The following is a 22,070-nucleotide window of genomic DNA, read 5'->3' as shown; positions in this document are numbered from 1 at the left end:
AGGACGCACTTTTTCCCCTCCAAAAATGAAGGGGAAATCTGGGTGCGTCCTATGGGGCGAATGCAGGCTTTCGCTGAATCTTGGAGAGTGAGAGGGGTCGGTGCGCACCGACCCCTCTCCCTCTCCAGGTTTCAGGAAGACATCCGCAGCCTAGGCAGCCCTGCGGGAGTTCCCGCAGGGCTGTCTAGGCCTGCTTCCCGGAGCGCCGGGCGCGCTGAAAGCAGAGTGCCCGGCGCTTCGGGAACACACCCGCTGCCTAGGCAGCCCTGCGGGAGTTCCCCACAGGGCTCCCCACGCTACGGATAGCAGCTTGCCGCCCGGCGCGAGGGGCGGCCTGAAGCAGAGCGCCCCTCGCGCCCGGCAGACATCCGCAGCGTGGGGAGCCCTGCAGGAGTTCCCCGCAGGGCTCCCCACGCTGCGGATAGCAGCCTGCCGCCCGGCGCGAGGGGCGCCCTGAAGCAGAGCACTCCTCGCGCTGGGCAGACATCCGCAGCATGGGGAGCCCTGCAGGAGTTCCCCGCAGGGCTCCCCATGCTGCGGATAGCAGCTTGCTGCCCGGCGGGCGGGGCGCACTGAAGCAGAGCGCCCCGCGCGCCGGGCACACATCAGCCAGCCCCACAAGATTGGGGGACAGCGGGAGGCGCAGCGCCGCCATCCCGCTGTTCCTCGACCTGGTTCGGTTTCCCCGACCTGGTTTGGGGGGGAAATAAAGGGGGGGAAATTCCTTTATTCCCCCCCAAAAAAACTAGGTGCGTCCTATGGGACGAAAAATACGGTAATTTATTTCTTTGGTGCACTCTACTGTTTGTTTCCTGCTGTTGTGAAGCATCCAATTATTGCTACCATCTGCTTTCCCACATAGTTTTGCATTCCCACCTACTCCTTTTTCATGGTTATCCTTCCGCAGAGAAAAAGTAGAACTGTAAATCGGTGCCAAGAAAAGGAGATAGCCATGGCAGTTGTGAATAAACATCAACAAGATCAAATCATTTTTCTTCTCTTCCTGTGTGGAATTGTATTATGCTCTGGCTTAGCAGGCACCATCCCTCCTGCTGCTGTACTCATAAAGAAAAAAACATGAGTATTTATTCAAATGGAATAATGGTGTGTTGTCTCCAGCAGTTTTCCTTGTTAAATCTTGTTCAAATAAAATATAGAGCACTAGAAAATGTTTTGCACCCCCAGGGAAGAGTGGTCAGTATCCTGCTGCCTCCAGGAATTAAAAACAAATCCTTGCTTGGACACAGTGGGAGGGAAATTGCACTGCCAAATGTATTCAGATTAAATGAGTGTGGAGTCAAGTTATATAAGTAGCAGGAAGGAAATATGATAGACTAGCTTCATTCTCAGTTTTGGAAGGGCATGAGCAGGGCTAAGTAAGGATGGTGTTGCAAAGGTCTGCTAACTCAGGAGGTGGTGCTAAGGGTATCTTTCCCCTAAAGAAAAATGGTTATAGATTTCCATCCTTCAGCATATTCAGTAAAAGCTAGTTGCAAAGAAAGTTAAGTTTCACATGTAGCGTTGTGTAATCATGTGCATTTGGAGACAAGTCCCACTGGGTTCAATGAAGTGTGCTCTTGAGTAAGTTTGTATAAAATTGAAGTTTGGACCTGACTTATGCTAGCTGGTGTTATTGGGTGGTTGGGGCTCTTTTTTGTATAAAGATACTCACAGAAAAGAATGGTAATGGTCTGCCACCACAGGCTAATCCTAGACTGAATATTCTAGCTGTCAAGTCCTACTTCCAAGGAATCCTATCTTCATCCCAGCTCTAGAAATGTTAAAACAGTAAGGAGCTTTGACTATACTTCCTAATGCCCAGAGGACACAGGACATAAGAAAGTTTTGTGAGATTCTAGCTTAACAATCAGCCTTCTTTAAACATAGCTATTTATATTTTACTTGCTTCAGCAGAGTATTGGGTTTCAGAGTAGAAGAGATTCTAAGAGCGACTTTGATGATTATAGGAAGAAAAGAAATACTGACATGAGACTTCATCTATTTATGGGGATTTGAGAGCAGTAAAAGCTGACCCCTTGATGGAGAGGGACAGTTATTTTGTCCAATTGTGAGAGGTGCTGCATCTCTGATGTCAGTCTCTGTAGCCAATCAGAATTTACTTTAAAGGCTGTTCCCACAATCTTAATGCCTTTACTGGAGGAAAAGTTCAACTCCGTTCATGCTTAAAGGTGAGCTTACCTGATTTGCGCCAATCCAAATCAATATGTGAACCAAAAAACATCCAGCCTCCAAATTCACACTTCTCTGCGTTTTGCAAGGCCAGTGATGTGTAAAAACATACATATACTAGGATAAATTCACACATTAGTGAAAATAACACACAAACTTTTTTAAGACCATAGGTTAAAAAAACACACAACTCCCCTAAGAGGAAAAGATGCATTATTTGGGGACTTGTTAGTTTAGAGATAAGGTGAGTAAGAGGGTGACATGACATGGGTTGGAGAAAGTGGATAGAGAAATATTTTTGCTCCCTCACAATACCAGAACTTGTGGACATTGAAGCTGAATGTCTTTTTTTTTTTTTTTTTTTTCCATTCATTTTTATTAAGTTTTTGATAACACAAAAAGAAAAAAAGCTTTTATATCTCCAAATACATGTCACAACTCTTCTCTATATGGACCTCCCTCAGCTTTCCCGACAATCTTCCGCGATTTCTATCATATCTACACATTTCTTAATTTCAACATTACCATTAGATCTTACAGTAGTATCTCTATTCGTCTTCACATAATGTTCCTCACTCTTTTACAAAGCTTCTTTTAGGCACACTAACGTTGTATGTTCCTCACACACTGTTTCCAAGTAATCAGTAAATTTCCCCCAGTCTTCCAAAGCTCTTTGATCTTTTTGATATCTTATTTTGCCTGTTAATTTGTCTAATTCTATGTAATCCGTAAGCTTTGCCCTCCACTCTTCTAGGGTCGGGACCTCTTTTCTTTTCCAATTCTGGGCCACCAGCGTCCTTGCCGCCGTAATGGCGTATTGGAAAAATTTACAGTCTTTCCTTGTTATATATTTTCTTATTATTCCTAATAGGAAGATTTCGGGTTTCTTAACAAAGTTGTATCTTAGTATTTTCTTCAGTTCGCTATATATTATCCCCCAAAACTCCCTTATTTTACTGCACTCCCACCACATGTGTATGAATGTACCCTCCTTCTCTCCACACCTCCAGCATTTGTTACTGATTTTGTACATTCTTGCTAGTCTCACTGGCGTCAGATACCATCTGTGCACCATCTTCATTAGGTTCTCTTTTAGGGAGACGCAGGCTGTAAATTTTATGTTTTCATTCCATATTTCATACCAATCGTCTATTTCTATATTATGTCCCAAGTCTCTGGCCCATCGGATCATCGTATCCTTCACCCCCTCATCCATCGTATGCCAATCTAACAGAATTTTATACATTTTTGAGATCACCTTATGCTTGTTATTCACTATTTCTGTTTGAAATTCCGAGTCCCTTTCTCTATATCCTTTTTCCTTTACATCTTTCTTGAACATTTCATTAATTTGGAGGTAATGTAACCAATCATAAACCTGTCCTTTTATTTGTTCATAAGGTTTTATCCTCCATTTTCCCCCTTCCTTCACCACTAATTCTCCATATGTCGCCCAGTTGTCCCTCATGTTGACTTTTTTAACTGCTATCACCTCCAATGGGGATAACCAATGTGGTACTCCTACCTCCAAGATGTTTTTGTATCTATCCCATACTTCCAGCAACGCTCTCCGAAAAATATGGTTTTCAAATGACTTATAGCCCTTTTTCTTCTCTTTCCATAGATGGGCGTGCCATCCTGCTCTATTGTCGAATCCTTCTAAATCTAACAATTTCGTGTTTTTGAGGTTGATCCATTCTTTTACCCAACAGAGGCATGATGCCTCATAATACATCTTGAAGTCTGGCAGGGCAAACCCCCCCCTCTCCTTTGCATCTATCAATAATTTATGTTTGATTCTTGGTTTTTTCCCCTGCCAGATATACCGTGCGATCAACCTCTGCCATTCTTTGAAGTTCGACGTTCCTTTTAATATCGGTAGCGTTTGGAATAGGAATAGCATTTTGGGTAATATTGACATCTTAATTAGTGCAATTCTACCCCAAAAAGAAAGTTTTAGTTTGTTCCATATTATCAAATCTTTCTTAATTTTATTCCATGTCGGTATATAATTGTTCTGATATAGGTCGATATTTTTTGTGGTCAGCCAAATTCCTAAATATTTCACTTTTTTGACAATTTCAATTCCTGTTTGTTGCTGTAGTTCCTCCGTCGCTGATTTCTCCATATTTTTGACCATAATTTTTGTTTTCTTCCTATTTATTATGAATCCCGCCACTTCTCCAAATTTCTCCATTTCCTCTAGTATTTCTATTGCTGAATCCAACGGGTCTTCTGCCGTCAGCACTAAATCGTCCGCAAAGGCTCTAACTTTATGTTGGTCCTTTCCTACCGTCACCCCTTTTATTCTTTCCTTTTTCCTTATTGAATCCAATAACACCTCCAAAACCATGATGAATATCAATGGGGACAATGGGCAACCTTGTCTGGTACCTTTAGAGATTTTTATCTCTTCTGATATTACACTATTTACTATCAATTTGGCTCTTTGTTCCGTGTATATCGCCTTTATTCCATTCAGGAAATCGTTACCCATATCTCTCTGTTCTATATTTTTGACTAAGAAGTCCCAATTTACATTATCAAATGCTTTTTCCGCATCCACGAACATTAACATTGCCTGTTTCTCATTCCTGGCAGACAGATATTCCACAATGTTTACGATGTTTCTTACATTGTCTCTCATCTGTCTGCCAGGAAGAAAGCCTGCCTGATCCTCATTTATAATTTCTTGTAGAACCTTCTTCAGCCTTCCCGCCAATATCCCTGCGAAGATTTTATAATCCGTATTCAATAGGGAGATTGGCCTGAAGTTTTTAACTTGCGTCAGGTCTGCATCGGCTTTTGGGATGAATGTTATGAATGCTTCTCTCCACGTCTCTGGGATTTCTTTCTCCTTCAAAATCATATTCATCACTTCCTTCATTGGTTGTATCAAAGTTGTCTCCAGTTCTTTATAATACCTTGTTGTAAATCCGTCTGGTCCCGGGGCTTTCCCATTTTTCAATTTTTTTATTACTTCTTTTATCTCCTCTAATCCTATTGGGGTGTTCAGCCTTTCTCGTGCCTCTGACGAAATCTTCTGTATCTCTTTCTCCCTTAAATACCTTTCTATTTTCCTTATGTTATTTTTTTCTTTCCTTCTATACAATTGTTTGTAGAAATCCAAAAATCCTTTCCTGATCCCTTTTGGATTGGTTATCTCCTCTCCACCCACTTCTATTTTATTTATTGTAGTTCGTTCTTTCCTTTCCTTAGTCTGCCATGCCAGCCACTTTCCTGCTTTGTTCGCAAATTCAAATTTCCTTTGCCTTAGTCTCTTGATGTTCCACTCAATTTCTTTATTTATCAACATTTCAAACTCCTTTTGCAGCACCTTAATAGTCTGTTTAATTCTGGCATTGTTCGGCTTCTTTATCAGTTTCTGTTCATTTTCCATAATTTGTCTTAGTATTTCCTTCTTTTCTCTTTCTCTGTTTTTTCTTTTAATCGAATTCTGTTGGATGAAATACCCCCTCATCACCGCCTTGCCTGCGTCCCAGACCACACTCCTCTTCGTTCCTTTATCCCAATTGTCTTCGAAAAACTCTTTCAATTTCTTTCTAGCCTCGTGTATTACTTTTTGGTCGTCTAATAAATAATCGTTCATTTTCCACCTGAACGATCTTTCTTCCAAGCCTTTGATTTCTAATTCCAGAGGACTATGGTCTGAGATAACTCTTGGTTGAATTTCTACCTGAGATATTCTTGGCGTCAACTCATTTGAGATCCAAATTTGGTCAATTCTGGACAGTGATTCATTTGGGTCGGAATAAAAAGTAAATTCTTTTCTCAGTGGGTGTCTTAGCCTCCAAATGTCTGTTAGATTACAGCTCTTTACCATTTCGAAAAAAGAGTTGGGTAACTTCCCTTCTTTTGAGTTGCTGTTTCTTAGTCTGTCCATTTCCAGGGAGACCACCCCGTTCATATCTCCCATCAGCACTATCTTTTGGTCAGCAAATTCTAATAGCTTGTCTTCCAATTTTTTGTAGAATTCAGATTTATTTTCGTTTGGTGCATAAATACCGACCAACATTATTTTTTGACCTTGCCAATTAATCTGTATTGCCATCATTCTACCATCCTCATCTTTAAATATTTGTTGGGCTTCAATTTTACTTTTGACGTACATTACCACTCCTCTCTTTTTCTTTTTGTCTGAGGATATAAATTCATTACCCAGTCTTTTATTGATCAAAATCCTTCTATGACTCCTTGCGACATGGGTCTCTTGCAGACAAATTATATCTAGGTTTTTCTTCTTTAAAAGTTGTTCCACCTTGTTGCGTTTTTTCCTTTCGTTCAAGCCATTCACGTTCCAATTCCAGATTTTTAAAGCCATGTTATCTTAGTTAGGTGTGCTTAGATTCCTTCCTCCTCTTCTTCTTCCTCTTCCTCTCTCACCTCCTCTTCCTCCTGTTCCTCGCCTCTCTGGCCGTTCTTCCTTTTTATCTCTTCTCCTCCTGATGCTCCCTTAACTTCCTCGTCTTCTTCTGTCATCAACTCTTTGTATTTTCTTTGAAATTTGCTTATCTCTTGCGGGCTGGTGAATCTGTGCCTTTTACTCTTATAAAAGAAGGAGATTCCCTCCGGGAACTCCCATTTGAATTCTATATTATTCTTTTTGAGAGTTTGGGCTATTGCTTTGCATTAAAAGCATTGCATTAAAAGCATTGAAGCTGAATGTCAGAAGATTCAGCACCAATAAAAGAAAGGACTTATTTATACATTGCATAGTCGAACTATGGAACTCACTCTCCGCAAGAAGCAGTGAGGACCACCAACTTGGATGCCTTTAGAAGAGGATTAACCCAGTTCATGGAGGACAAGGCTATGCATGGCTACTAGCCGCAAGGGCTGTGTTCTACCTCCACTGCCAGAAGCAGTGTGCAGCTGAATACTGGTGGCTGGGAATCGCAGGTGAGCCGAGTTCCATTGTGCCTCATGTCCTGCTTCCCACAAGCATCTGGTCTGCCCCCTGTGAGAACAGGATGCTGGACTGGATGGGCCATTGGCCTGATGCAGCACAGTCTAGTGTTCATTAAGGGTAAACGCTTTGCAAATAATATATATATATATTCTCAGTTTCCAGTATTGACAAATTGTGTCTGTTTCTAGCTATTCCCTCCATAGCTACAATCTAATAGAGAGTTAAGCATGCTTAAACCTACTGTAATCCATCATCTTAAGCAGGGCCTGGGTCTAGGAAGTGGCCCTAAGCCTCTACATTTAAGTAGTTGAACCTGCTTGTAAAGGTAAAGGTAAGGGGACCCTTGACCATTAGGTCCAGTCGTGACCAACTCTGGGGTTGCGGCGCTCATCTCGCTTTATTGGCCAAGGGAGTCGGCGTACAGCTTCTGGGTCATGTGGCTAGCATGACTAAGCCACTTCTGGCGAACCAGAGCAGCGCACGGAAACGCCGGTTACCTTCCCACTAGAGTGGTACCTATTTATCTACTTGCACTTTGACATGCTTTCGAACTGCTAGGTTGGCAGGAGCAGGGACTGAGCAACGGGAGCTCACCCTGTTGCGGGGATTCGAACCATCGACCTTCTGATCAGCAAGTCCAAGGCTCTGTGGTTTAACCCACCCACGTCCCCGAACCTGCTTGTACCTGCCTATTAAAAAGTGGATTATGTCATCCCTCGAGACACAGAGACTTGCTTATCTGATACTGTGAGAAAGCATAGCAATATGTTGACTCTGGGTTTTAGGTATGCACCGTTTTCAAAAGCAGGGCCTGATCTGAAAGAAAATGCACATGCAAATATGTTATAGAAGAAGTAAGGTGGTTCCATAAAACAGGAAACCTGATGTATGTTGAGTAGGGATTCAGCAAACATAGGCTTGTGTATGTCTGCGATACCAGCCATGTAAATTTGAATTTAAGAAGACAGAACGTGCTATTCTAAAGCAGGGATAGGGAACCTGTGGTTGGACTAGAACTCCTATCATCCCTGACCATTAGCCGTATTTGCTTGGGTTGATGGGAGTTGGAGTCCAACATCATCTGGAGGGTCAAAAGTTCACCGCTCCTGTTTTAAAGGCAGGAAATATCTCCCCAATGCAAATATAATTCTACCATTTGCAGGCCACATAACATTTCTTTTCTATTATGCAGCTAATAAAAGCAATTCCGTAGCACTATTTGCTTGTAGCTTCTGTGCATTCCTACACCCATCCTATCCCTGCTGGAGGTCTGGTACTGCCTGAAACAAAAATGGCTTCTGGCGTGGCCAGCTGTCCACAATCTTTCCCCAAGCCTTGCTGTTATGTAGGCTCTTTTCCTACCTGTACACACTTAATCACATCAGAGTGGGGAAAGGGAAGCAAGCCCGTTCCCTTCTGTTTTAATAACTGCTCCAAAATTAAAGGGGCAGCTTGGTATGTTTAGTATGCGACTTACTAAGTACAGCATGTAATACTTAAAGAAAAAAGGACAGGAGTTCTAAGCAGGACCAGATGCATCAGATTTAATAAGCCTGTTAAGTAGATTCCATGGAAATCTATCCACTGTCAACAGCTGAGAAAAAAATTGAATTCATGTCATATTATGGAGCTGTCAAAAACGTTAAGTGATTTTTCTAACCTGAAACAGAAATGAAGGGTTGTGAATGATTGGCCCCTCAAACAATATGGCTACTGGCCACATTTTCTATAATGAATGACATGAATGTCGTCAGTTATGAACATCTGCTGACAGCGTGGGCTTCATCAGCCAGGCAAGCAACTGGCAATACTCAGAGTGCTGAGAACAAATGGTAAGACTAGAAGCACTTTCTAAAAGTAAAATGTAGTGAAAGTGAAACACAAAGGCGGATTTAGGGCAGTACGAGGAGTTCTGAACTGGGTGCTGAGCCTAGCGGGTGCTGCAGGATATCAAATATATGACATAGTGAATTGAGCAGGATGGGAGGCGAGAGGTGGGAGGGTGCCGAGTTTTGGCCTTGCACAGGGTGCCATTGAAATTTGAAAGACTAAAGTCTGCCCCTGTGAAGCACATGTGTTACATGTGCTTGTGGTTAGGCTGATTCATTCTATGATGGTCAAATTAGAAGAGATGATGGAGATTTGCAAGTGGGTCTCCATTCTCCCTAAATGTATTTCCCTCCCCCGAAAAAAGCACCTTCAGTTGGAGGAGGAGGGAACTGAGACTGGCAGCCTGGTACCCAGGAAGGAGGAGAGGGTAGTTTTCCGATGCAAATGTCATCTAAGCAACTGTCTGCCCCACAAAGGGAAATATACAGGTGCTTGTGTTTTCCCTAATGTGACAACAGAAGTCGGTGTATAATAAAAAAATTCCTCCATGCTAGCAGTGGGCAACACATCACCTATTTATCTGCATGGAAAGGCAGATCATCAGATAAATAGTGACCCTGGAGGGAAGGTGGTAGGTGTCATACTGAAAAGGAATGGGTGTGTTGAATACAGTTTGTGGTTTTGAATGAGGTCATTCTAGGAATAGTACTGCATACAAATCCACACCCCAAAGATGCCTTTTGTTAATAATAAAATAGTATACTACATTATTCCTAGTTCTCCATCCTAACATTTCATAATGAAGTGATATTTCTGGGCAGAAAGAAACACAACGGCTTCTTCCTCTGGCTTCTGCTTTATTACTGCTTTGGACCCAAATAGGCAGGTTGCCCTTGCAAAGCAAAGAAGCTGCAAGTGAAACACAAGAGGAACATGCCAGTAAGTCACTTGTGCAGATGGGATATCTGTCGCTGGAGCAGCAGCCACCTAGAGCACACAACAAAGTCCACAGTGAAGTTGCCTAGCTCAGAATATTTGTTTGCTTATGGCCTGCAGGGAACAATCCTTTAAAGATGCTGATAGAGTCATACCCTGGATCTTGAACGCATTGGCTCCTGAACAAATCGACTCCTGAACGATCGAAACCTGGAAGTGAGTGTTCCGGTTTTCAAATGTTCTTTTTGAAGCTGAACATCCAATGGGGCTTCTGCGGCTTCCAATTGGCTGCAGGAGCTTCCTGCAGCCAATCAGAAGCTGTGCTTTGGTTTCCGAACGTTTTGGAAGTCAAACGGACTTCCGGAATGGATTCCGTTCGACTTCCAAGGTACGACTGTATTACATGCCCCAGAGATGTGTCTATCCTTAGTTCAGATCTTGGACCAGCCACTCTCATCCTGACCTTCCTTGCAGGATTGTTTTGAGGATCAAAGCGGGGGGGGGGGAGTATTTCTTATATGCTACCCTGAGTTCTTAGAGGAAGGGTGGGATAAGAATGAAATGAGTGAATAAACTATGAGCCAGGAGAGAACTCTGGGACACCCCCCCCCCAAAGTTGATAAATAAAAAACAAGTTTTTGAATCAAGAGATTTCACCCATTGCAGCTCTATGATTAGGGAGAGTGAGGAAGCCAATGCTGAGACTTGCAGCTTACACTACACTCCTTCAACCAGCCTGCTGACTGTAGGAGAGTGCTATCCCTAAGGTTAGCAAGATTCAACTATCACTGCAATCAGCTCTTGTATGTGGAATGGGGAGTGGGGAGATGCAAGACTGTCCTTTGACTCAGGCGGCCAATAGTATTGGGCTGCCCTGCAGCTGACCACCATTTGATTCAGTGGCTTAATTCTAACTGTGGAGCAATAAGGGAAAGATATCTCAAATGTGACGCAGGATTGTCCTAACTGCTTTGAGCCAGACCTTTCTGGTAGAAGGTATGCCAGGATTACTGAATGAGGTTTGCCTGAGCAAGGACAGCATCTACGAAAAGGACACTCCCTGATTGTGTGCGGCGCCTGGGGTGGGTGGAACAAGTTTTTCTTCTTGTCCATGTTGCAATATGAGAGGAGAGAGCACAAATGACAAGGCGGCAGGGACGGAAGTTCCATAGGTCAAAAGAACATTGGAGAGGCAAGGCTGCTTTTCTTTCTTCCCTACCAGGTAAGGTTGCTTTCCTTTACCTGCTTTCCTTTTCTCCCATTAAGAAAATGTAACTTGATTCTCATTCTGTGCTTATAGAAGACACTATATTTTGCATGTGCATTTTGGAGGAGTATATTGATTTTAAGCTGTTTGCATTACATATCACTTACTGAACTAAGGTTTGGGACATTTTGCCTTGCGGCATAGGTTCTTCACCTTTTAGGGGGAGAAAGAGGCTGTCTCAGTTGTGGATTAAGACTTCACCCAGAGACAAATCTACAGGAGAAGTAAAAGTTAGGGCTTGCCAGATTTGAATAGGAAAATAAGCGTATGCAGGATGGTGAAATTTGCATTGACTTTATGTGCCTGAGTTCCTCTGTAGTGGTTTTGCTGGTTTATTCGACCTTAGCTGGGGAATCGGGAGGAACTAAACGTTTCCTCTTTTGCTACACAAAATTAGTCAATTTGCTTATCCAGTGCTGGCTAATCTGTCCGTGTATGTTATATAGTGGTGGTGGTGGGTGAGGCCAAATAACAACAAGCAAAACCAGATTCTCAAGGCAAGTCTCCTGAAGACAATTTAAATCAGGGTATTTGGAGCAACCCCATGGTAGAAATATTTAGTCTCCCATGTAAAAATCCCCTTGCCTCCAATAACCTTTTCACAGTCTTTTTCTCCTGCCCCTTCCAAATCCTTACCAGTCCCCTTGATATACTGGGAATGTGCATTGTGTGGCCTTAGGAAACAGGTTTAAATACTAATACATCTTCATTTCCTCCCGGCAAGAGCTGCATCACGACTGAAGAATGTCTTCCATTTTAAAAGGTGGGTCACTTTTGCTTTGCATCTATACTGAGAATACATCTGTTAACAAAGAAGAAGTTACATGAGGCTGGGTGAGGTGGTTGCCTCAGGCGGCACCTCTCAGGGAGCATTACCCTATTCTGTTGCCCAGCTTTGCCGTTGGTCTTCCCGGCCTCTAGGGGCAGAGAGGGACTGGTGGCAAAGCTCTGTGGAATGCCTCCCCTCCTACTGAGTCAGCGAGAAGGGTTCTATCACCTGGTAGTGTGATGGGGCTTTGCACTGGCTTCCCCTGAAAGGGTATGCAAAACCCCTTGGCTGGTGGGAGGGAGGGGATCTGGAATGGTGGGAGGGAGGGGATCTGGAAGGGAGACTTCTTATGAAACTTGTTCCCCCATCATGTGGGCAGCAGCAGGGCATTTCACCTCAAGCGTTGGAAGCCCTTGGGCCGCCCTGAGAAGTTAACATAATAAAAACTCTCTCATATCACCAGCACCTGTTTCCAATTGTGCAGCATTCTGCAAGCCCAATTGCTATGTTCTACATCAACTGTCAGAATCTCTGAATACCTGCTGCTGTGATCCACAAGTGGGACGTGCTTTCAGGCTTCCCATGGGCAACTGATTGGCCACTGTGATGAGTCACTGCACTGGATAGGCCTTTAGCCTGATCCAGCAGGGCTTTCTTATGTTCTTATGGACAAAATGCTGATGTTTGGCATTCTGAAATACACCTGATCCCTGCATCTCAACAGAGCAGAAAGTGTCATGAACAGCAGTTACGATACTGAAGCCTTCAAATACTCAGTGTCGTATCTGAGTTGCCCCTGTAGTTTCTAATCTTCGGAGATGAGTGTGTAATGCCATTCATAAACTAAAACAGGCTATTTTCTGGCAAGACTAATATGCCCAGCTGGTCTGTCCTCTTGGCTTCCTGAAGGCTCAAGGCTGACTTTCCTTTTTCCATATTCCTTCTCACTTCTGTTCTGAGGCCATCAGAGATAGCCATCTACTTGATTATAGATCCTCTGTGAAAAATCCAGACAGTAGAATTAGTCTTTTGTAAAATGTACAGCTAATTTCTTGCTTTTTTCCTACTAGTACACTACCAAGGGTTAGCTAATATGATGCGCACCAGACGCTGTGAACTCCAGTTCCCATCAGCCCCAGTCAGAATGGCCCATGGCTGGTGGTGATGGAAGGTGTAGTTCAGAACATCTGGAGGATACCTTAACTATCCACTAAAGCAAGGATAGAAACTAGTTGCTCTCCAGATATTGTTGGACTACAGCTCCCATCATCTCCCATACTGGCTGAAGCATCCAATAGCATCTGGTGAGCTATAGGTTCCCCATCTTTGCAAAAAAGCATGGATGACCAAGTTGTGGCATATGCAACAGTGGTTTGTGGCATCCCTAGACTGAAGGCTGAAGGGCCTTTGGTAAAGTGCCTATAGCAGAGAAGCAGACCTGCAAAGCCTTGGCATGTGGCACACTTGGCAAAAGCAAGGATGGCCACCACTGCAATAGTGTTTGGGAGTTTTCTTGGCTGGGGAATGCAGATGAAGGTGATGCATCTTTGACTGCACTTTGTAAACGTCACAGCATCCCTGCTTCCTGTTTCTCTGTTTTCTTCCATCTCATAACCATTAGTGTTTGGGAGAGACGAGAAGGAAAAGGAAAAAGAAAAGGAAAAGGAAAAAAGCAAGAAAGAGGGTGACAAGAAAGACAAGAAAAAGAAAAAGGAGAAAAAGGTAAGAAAAAGGATGCTGAATTAGAGGTGGCTTTTCTTACAGCTGGGAGGCATGTCTCCACCCAATGCACATTTACTTGCTTGGTTCCCTTCAAGTGAAGTCCCTCAAGTGAAGCTGTCACCTCTTCATGAGTTGTCACCTGCAAATGTCTCATATGCACAAATTTCAGCTTAACTCTGAAGTCTGATGTAAGCTGGTTTCAGGGAAAACACATCAAACTACAAAATAGATACAGACTGGTGATTGTCAGGGTGCACATGGCTTCAAACATCAGTAGTGAGAGAGCACTGGAGTCGGAGTAAATGGTTATGCATACACACCTTCAGTCTCTTTCATTTGGTGAGACAGATGATTCCTCAGTACAATGTCCTGAAAACCTTTGAGTAGTTTTCAAGTAAGTTTTACTTAGAGTAGACAGTGGCAGAGCTTCATGCTCCAGGACTGGGGGGCGGAGAGCAGGCGTAGGTGTGGGCGTGGCTGGCATTCATCCCGGGGGTGTGGCACATGTTCTGGGGGCGTGGCGCACTGCCTGTGGGGGCGTGGTGCCCAGCATGGGCAGGGGGGGCAGCCGCGATGGCACCCCACCAGGATTGCGCTGCCGGGGACAGTGCACTCCCCCTACCCCCATCTTCCTCCGCCAGTGACAGTAGACCCACTGAAAGTAATGGACCTTAGTCATGTTCATTAATTTCAGTGGGTCTACTGTGAATAAAATTTAGTTTACTACTACTTTTTAAAACCATTCCAAATGCCCCACAGAATGATGGTCATTGGCTAGCTTTGTATATCCTGATGCATCAACTTCCAAAAATCAATACAGTAAACACAATCCAATTTTATGAAGTAGCATGGAAATCTTTAATAACTCATTCACTGTCTGTGCCATATGAAATCATCACATCGGAGCTACTGCAAGCTCGTTTCTTCTGCTCAGATGGCAGAACTATTTATCACTCTGAGGCAGCAGCTGCTCCTATAAAGCTGCATTGATCCAATTAATTACATGATGTTGCAGTTTGTGAGAATTTGTCCTACAATGGGAGTTCAAATTATAGGTGATGTCAGTGGCTGCAAAGGACTGACCGCATTCTACCAACGTCCTCCACGAGGAATACATTTACGCAGATCAGAAAATTCATTTATTTGTGTAACACTTCAAAAAGATATATACAGTAGTTGCTTCACTTTTATATTCTCTGTGCCAATGTGAGTCTAGGTGGCAAGAAGAAAGATATAGGAATGTGAAGGGCAGTGAAAGTTTGGAATAAAGGCCTATGACTGGAGGCTATGCAAGAAGGCTTAAAACTCAGAATCTTTTACAGACACAGGCTCAGATTGTGCATCTTGGTAAACCACTGTTGAGAAGAAGTGTTTATCTAACTGTGAGGCTCCCACACAGTGGGTCTGCAAGACATGACATGCCACAATCACTATTTGGCTATGATTCATCACTTGTTTTCTTAAGACCTTTGAAAGCAATGCAGTTCAGCTGACTGTTTCCTCCCTGCTCTGTATGTGAGTCAACCTGGGCCCAGCTTGGATAACTAAAGGGAAATTTTTAATGGGGGAAAATGCCTACAGAACTCAGCATTTAATAGGGAGATAGAAAGACGCTGTTGCGAAATGTAGGGAAAAAAACAGCTGGATGGGTGTGTAGCATCTTTCAAAGGGCACATGATGAGTGAGCTTTTAAACCAGAATGAGAGTGCAGTGATTTTTTTTACCCTTTAGAATCCACTTTCATGTTCCCACATCACAGCACAGAAGTCCATGACTGGCACAAAGTGCATCGACATGTATTGAAGTCAAGATGCTAATTCGGCCCCAGGTGCCTTCTTTCAGTTACCTTCTCATCCTGCAAGATGCAGTAGGCTTTGTTCATTTATGTAAGCTTTGGCAAATGTCGAGGATTCAAAATCTCAAAAGATTCCCACCCATTTATCGGCCACATTTTTTTAAAAAAAAAACATTCCCCAAATTTGCCATATGTCTTGTGATGGTAGGGATGGATGGATCTGTCACTTTAGGTTCTCTGGTTTCTCCCCATTCTGACTGCATCCACCCAGTCCTGTATAGCTTTCAGCATAGGCTGACAACGCATCTCCTTACCCTCACAGCCGAGGAATGTTGTTTTTATGACCTGCCTGAAAAGTATGGCTGTTTAGGGTTGATGGTTTTTAAATGGTTGCTTTTGTTTAAATTTATGTTGTTGTTGTGTCCTTATGGGGAAGGGTGGGTAAGAAATTGAAGAAACAAATATACTGACTAGCAGCAGCTCCCCATGAGTCTTTCCCAGGCCTTTCTAGAGATACCAGGATTGAATCTGATACCTTCTATATACAAAGCTGTTTTTTGCCATAAGCAAGGGGGATGGTTGTGGCTCCGAGGCAGAGCAGACGCTTTGTATGCCAAAGGCTGCAGATCCGATCCCTGGCATGTCCAGGGTAGGGCTGGGAGAGACCCCTGTCTCAAACTCTGAAGAGCTGCTGTAAGTCAGGGTAGATGATGCAAGCCAGGTGGACCAATGGTATGTTCCAGGTGACTGCCAAGTTCTGTGTTCTGTACCACCACTGGTCTAATCGCTTGGTTTTTGCTCCCTAGCATGATGGGAAAGATGATGACAGCAGCAGCAGCTCAGACAGTGATTCTGAAAAGGTAATTGGATGCTTGGTAGACTGAATGGGAAGGGGTTCAGCTGCTGGCAGGTAGGTAGGGATGCTGAGGCTGAGGCTGAGGCTGAGGCTGAGGCTGATTATTATTTGGTCCCATATTTTAGCGGACAACACTTTCCCCTCCACCTTTTATCCAAGTTAAAGATAGAGCCACTTTCTAAATGTTTGCCTTTCAGTAGACCTGCTGGAAAGCTAATTGGCAGCCCTGCCTGTATTCACTGCCAATGTACTAGCAGCAGACACGGTCTAGTCCTTCACAGAGGTCGTAAACCTTTGTCTGGGCTGTACCACTTCAGACTTCAGTTGGGGACTTTCATGTTGCAAGGCACTCCGTGGTATCAACAACCATCCATCTCCTTGACATGCCAGTGGTATGCTGTGGGGGTTTCATTGTACAGGGGTACCTTGGTTTACGAACTTAATCCGTTCCTGAAGTCCATTCTTAAACAAAACCTGTTCTTTAAACCAAGGTGTGCTTTCCCTAATGAGGCCTCCCACTGCTGGTGCCCTTCCACTGTTCGGCTTCCGTTCGCAAACCGAAACACTACTTCCAGTTTTGCGGAGTTTGTAAACTGAATAGTTTGTAAACAGAGCTATTCGTAAACCAAGGTACCACTGTATGTAGAATCACACCATCACATAACACCCCCATCCACACCCAGCGGCAGTCTGAAGTGGTACAAACCAAGTGAAGGTTTTAGTACCCCTGTGAGAAGTATTGGAATATTTATATCCCATCTTAAGATTGGATGATCGTTAAGGCAGCTTACAGTAGACTGCAATAATGTATGGACATTTACAAGCCTGAAACCCACACCACCACACCACACTTTTAAGTCCTGTTGCCAATGGATGGTCAGTCCCAGTGCAACTGGCGGCTGAAGCTGAATGTGTTTTTTCTAGCAGGGAAGGGGGGGGTATGCAGTTTCCTATAATTGCTCCTTCTTTGGCTGGTGGATGGGCCAGACGGCCCTCCTTCTTGCTATCATCACCCTGTATTTGCATGCTCTGGGCAGATACAGTGAGAAACTGTGTGGTCTTAGGTACAAAAGCACTTGTGTCTCTGAAGAAAAGAGAAGCAATGGCAGTGAGGATGAAAACTTACCCTGATAAAAGATATCCCTGCTTGAACTGACAGAAGCCACTGCTTTTTGGAATGTGGTTACCATAATGAAAGGGGAAAGAGGGTTGAGGGATTGTGAAATGTTCCTCAGCTCCAAATTACATTCTCTCTTCTTGTATGCCGCAGGCTCGCAGTGGTGACAAGAAGAAAAAGAAGGAAAAGGATTAAATTTGGGGCAGCCAACAACTAGCAGAGGACATGAGCCGAGTTGCCTAAGAATGTCTTCAGGGCATTTGGAAAGGAAGGAAGACGTGTCTGGGTTCAATGCATGTAAAACGAAGTGTATTTGTTTTGTTTTCCATTAAAACTTAATACTCTGTTTAATGCTCCCTTCATAAGCAATCTGCTTCTAGCCTTAGTGAAAGGTGATAACAACTAAATACCATTGTGGTAGGATTCACAATTCATAACCCTGTTGCAGGAAGGATGGCGTAATCAGCTCTATAAAAGTAAGGTAGCAGTGCCACCAGCTGGTGCTACAAAACTGCTGCATCTATACTCTAAATCTTATCTAACGGATGCTTTGTCAAGCCTTTTTCAGCATGACTCCACAGTGCCCAACAGAAAACAAAAATGCATTAAGCATGCATGCTAGGCTTCTGGCACTGGTTAGGTAATTATGGAACATGGTCCAATCATGTAATGGGACTTTCCCACCTCCCCCCCCCGGTGTCTCCCACCCCACAGTCCCTAAACTTGCTCTGGAAGGTTGGGGGCAACCCCAGAACAGAAGACAAGAGAGGACGCAGATTTTGCATATGCTAACGGTTATCTGCACATGTAGAAACAGTTACCGGGTCCCAGGCAAGTCAGGATTCCTGACCCCGCACCCGGCACATGAAGGAAATATAATATGCATTCTCATAAGGTCTCATCTCATGCTCATCAAACATTTAGCCAAACACGTTTGAACATTCCTGCTGAGTTTGTTCTTAACTAATGACTACTATGGGTATGTACTTTTTTAAAAATAAAAAAATTGCTTCACAAAGTGGGGAGGGGAGGATACTGGAAGAGACCTGTGCAGGAGCTGCAAATTAGAAGCTACTATCTTTAATTCTGGGACGCGGGTGGCGCTGTGGGTAAAAGCCTCAGCGCCTAGGGCTTGCCGATCAAAAGGTCAGTGGTTCGAATCCCCACGGCAGGGCGCGCTCCCATCGCTCGGTCCCAGCGCCTGCCAACCTAGCAGTTCGAAAGCACCCCCGGGTGCAAGTAGATAAATAGGGACCACTTACTGGTGGGAAGGTAAACGCCGTTTCCGTGTGCTGCGCTGGCTCGCCAGATGCGGCTTGTCACACTGGCCACGTGACCCGGAAGTGTCTTCGGACAGCGCTGGCCCTCGGCCTCTTGAGTGAGATGGGCGCACAACCCTAGAGTCTGTCAAGACTGGCCCGTACGGGCAGGGGTACCTTTACCTTTTATCTTTAATCCTAAATGTCGAACAAGTGTTCAGATGAAGTTGTTTGATCCCTAGCAAAGCAGGGAAGATGTTAGGGGTCTCAGAGCTCATCAAAAAGTAATGTGGGAGCGAGAGGGGAAATAACATAGGAGATATCTGAAATCATAGAACTGTAGAGTTGGAAAGGGAGCCCGAAAGTAATCTAGTCCAACCCCCTGCAATGCAGGAATATCAACTAGATCATGCACGACAGGTGGCCATCCAACCTCTGCTTAAAAACCTTCCAGGAAGAAGAGTCCACTATCTTCTAAGGGAGACCGTTCTAGTGTCAAAGTTATTCCTGATGTTTAGTTGGAAGCTCTTGCAACTTGAATCCATTTTACATAAATGAAGCATGTCTATAAAGTAGAAGAGGGGAATGTGTTTTGTTGTGGGTTTCTCTGATTCCACATGTGGAGACTCATAGACTTGGATCACCTAAGTTCCAGTTGCTACTGAGCTCTGAACTTGCTTTGTGGCAAGTCACACTGGTCTCAGGCAGTCATTTCCCTATGATTCTAATGTTGCAGGGGATAAGTTTGGTTATAGGTTTTCTTTTTTCTTTATATTTGCATTCTTATCTTGAAACCCAATTAGAAAAAATGTTTTTGTTTTTTTAAGTCATGTGGATTGACAGTAGAAAGGCAATTTGGAGAGAAGCTCTTTGTGCTTTTAGGCATAGATTCACTTATCATATTTATATCCTGCCTTCCCCACCCCCCTGCTATGGGATTGGAATGAGCTAAATGACCTTCAAGTCCCTTGCAGCTTAATGGCTCTAAGGCTCTGGGGTCTGGACAGCAGAACTATTCAAGTCAGGGGTAGCCAATGATGTTGGATTCTCATCACCTCCAGCCAGCAAAGTCATGGATGATGGGAGTTTGGAGTCCAGGAACCTCAGGAGGTCATCATACTGGCTAACCCCAGCTTAACCTACCAAAGGAGCCTGGTTTTTTGTTATTTAAATTGGCCAAGTATAGGTGATTGGTTGCTGTATAACCTGGCTGTATAACATAACACCCTTTCCAGGGTTCTAGCCAACCAGCCAATCCCTTTACTAGGATTGAAAAACACCCACATGTATTTCATTACCCGCTTTGACACACAACCTTGCATAAAATAATCAGTATATAAACCAAATGCCTGTTATATAAGGCATCGAAGGGTGGAGCAGAGAAAGCAAGAGAGCCAGTAATGATTACTTAAGAGATATCTTGTTTACATGCATCCACTCATATTTATATAACCATGTCATCACACACAGGTTTCCTTTAGGAGTCCCTGAACAGAACATCTGAACAACAACCATAGCAGCATCTTACTTAATTATAAGAAATACTCAGGCGAGCTCACGCATAGAGGAATAATTACAGGATCTCTGTGCGTCAGGCACCGTCTGAAAAACAAAGTCTGTATTGTTGGTCTGCATCTATGTGTGCATGTCATGAAGATCTAAAACTCTAAAAACCATGTCAAATAACATCTGGGTAGCAATGTTGTGATTGTATTCTAATGGATTTCTGTTCTGAACACTTGGAGGAATGTTACGGTAGGGCACCCTTATGGAAGGGAAGGTATCTGTGGTTTTGGCATTTGGATAGCTATCATGTGAATGACTACCAGTAGCTGCAGCTTGTTGTGAAATGGGATTAATAGTAGAAGCAACAGAAGCACATGAGCCTATTTAGTTTGTAGCGGTCATAATCAGTGTCTATAAAATTTGTGAGCTGGCCAGAAAGCAAAGTTCTTATGAGGAAGAAGAATCAAGGAGATTCTAGTGGCTGGCATCCTTGGGAATCCTTAAACCCATGGCCCTAGCAAGAGGGTCCAGAACTGATCCCCAGAAACCCCTTTTCCTGTAACTGGGACACCACCTTGTCAGCTTTCCTCCAGTCCTCAAAGTAATTTTCTGTATGACATGGAAAGAGCCAGACAGATGATATATATATATTTCAAAATTAAATGCAACTATGCTTTGCTATTTCAAGGGATTGAAAAGGCACATGGTCAGAGGCAAGAGTTTGAACCAAAGGACAGAGAGAGAGAAAAAGAGGACCTCAAAGAAAGTGCATGGCTTCCTTCAAAGTATCTTGGGGAGTACAGTTTGTTACAAGTGCTGAGAATCGCAATCTCTGTGAGGGGTGAACTACAATTCCCAGGATTCTTTGGGAGAAGTCATGTGCTTCAAATAGATGGTGTGTGAATGTGACCAAAGCGACTTGGGAAAGCTGGATGAGCCATAAAGAGCTGAACTGCAAGCCAGGTCAACCTGACCGGACTCTCATATCTTTGCTGAATCAGTCGTTGCCTGCACTTGCGCGATGCACATAATGATTAGAAACTATGTTGATGGTTTTCATGCCAGAAGCGAGTTCTCACAGCACTAATGCCAAAAATACAAAACAATCAAAATCCACTTCTGCTAGCAACATGCTTTTGAGATCTTGATTTCCCCCACCTTTTAATGGGCAACATTACCTGCAAGAGTTCCTTTCCCAAAATTTATCAGATCTGTAGAAACATTTCTGTTTTTGTGAAAAGGCTGCATGGTTTTCCCCATGTTGGTGCATCAATTGCATTCTTTCCCAGAAAGGTTTCATTTTTCTACAATTGGAACCTGCTTTTTAAATGCACTTGAAGGTACACCTTGGGAAAAGCCCACAGGGTGGGTTGCAGGTCTCTAGGCTTGACCAAAGTGCTTTGGAAGGACGTAGAACTCCACAAATGTTTTGTTCTTCCCTTGCTGAGATGGTAGGCTTTGCTGTGACATAACTTGAAAGCTCCTGTTATGTAGCAACCTCCCGACGTGTGCAAAAGCTGGTGTTCAGACTCCCTGTGATTGCTGAATCATTAAAACAAGTATGATTCACTCGGTGCCTTAAGTACATGACGGTGATAGTGGTGAGGAGAACTCCACAGATTACATATTTGTCCCAATTTAAGAGCTGGTTAGCATTTCTGTCTACAGTGAGTTCTTCTAAATAGCAGCCCTCCCACCTGCAGGCTTTGGAAAGATGAGAATTTTGCACAGATGATGGAGTCTCATCAACAATTCCCCACAATTCCCTCATGTTTTGGCTTGATGGAAGCCTGCTTCCACTCCCACAAGTGGCGAAACATCCAGGGCAAGGCTGGATGTGTCACGTAAGCACTGCATGTGCTTACTTAGAAGTACCTTCTACTGAATTCAACG

General features: G+C 43.7%; 2 long non-coding RNA genes across 3 annotated transcripts in view; one reads left to right on the top strand and one right to left on the bottom strand.

Moving 5' to 3' along the window:
• Positions 1 to 22,070, bottom strand: part of LOC144326977 (uncharacterized) — a 35,769-nt gene that overhangs the window by 6,603 nt on the left and 7,096 nt on the right. The window lies entirely within an intron of this gene.
• LOC114591382 (uncharacterized) lies at positions 10,997 to 17,758 on the top strand. Of its 2 annotated transcripts, XR_003705261.2 has the most exons (5): positions 10,997 to 11,108; positions 11,878 to 11,916; positions 13,544 to 13,644; positions 16,246 to 16,299; positions 17,566 to 17,758. It is a non-coding gene; the product is annotated as an uncharacterized LOC114591382 (long non-coding RNA). The 2 variants fall into 2 exon arrangements; XR_013391929.1 differs by lacking the exon at positions 11,878 to 11,916 and having other exon boundaries at positions 11,012 to 11,108.

Source organism: Podarcis muralis, chromosome 2 (genome assembly GCF_964188315.1).
Source record: "Podarcis muralis chromosome 2, rPodMur119.hap1.1, whole genome shotgun sequence".
NCBI classification, from domain to species: Eukaryota; Metazoa; Chordata; class Lepidosauria; order Squamata; family Lacertidae; genus Podarcis; species Podarcis muralis.
Note: the sequence above shows the minus strand (reverse complement) of the source record. Positions and strands in the feature narration are given on the sequence as shown.